This window comes from Penaeus monodon, chromosome 29, assembly GCF_015228065.2.
Source record: "Penaeus monodon isolate SGIC_2016 chromosome 29, NSTDA_Pmon_1, whole genome shotgun sequence".
NCBI classification, from domain to species: domain Eukaryota; kingdom Metazoa; phylum Arthropoda; class Malacostraca; order Decapoda; family Penaeidae; genus Penaeus; species Penaeus monodon.
In genome coordinates this window covers 35,795,873-35,796,187 of record NC_051414.1, presented here as the reverse complement: position 1 = coordinate 35,796,187, position 315 = coordinate 35,795,873, and the positions used below count along the sequence as shown (strand labels likewise).

The window sequence follows — 315 nt, the reverse complement described above, 5'->3', positions numbered from 1 at the left end:
CTGACAGACGTACAGGTCACACTGTAAACGCGGTAGATAAACTGACAGACATACAGGTCACACTGTAGATGGGTCTGGATACCCATGCCTGCAGAATGTAGTCCAAGCTTGTGTTCAAGAGAGAGAGGGGGGGGGGAGGGTTTGCGGGAATAATAATGAACCATAACAAACACTCAATCGATTTACGATGTACTCATATCTACTACTATTATTATTATTTCTAAATACAAGAGATTCATTGTTGACATCTGCACAAATATCTAATTACACAAATATCTAATCTAATTGTTCCTTAGACTCTCTTTCCTTAGAACG

General features: G+C 39.4%; 1 protein-coding gene across 2 annotated transcripts in view; it reads left to right on the top strand.

Moving 5' to 3' along the window:
* Nucleotides 1-315, top strand: part of LOC119592214 (cuticle protein CP1499-like) — a 3,549-nt gene that overhangs the window by 1,344 nt on the left and 1,890 nt on the right. The gene's annotated exons all lie outside the window — the stretch shown is intronic.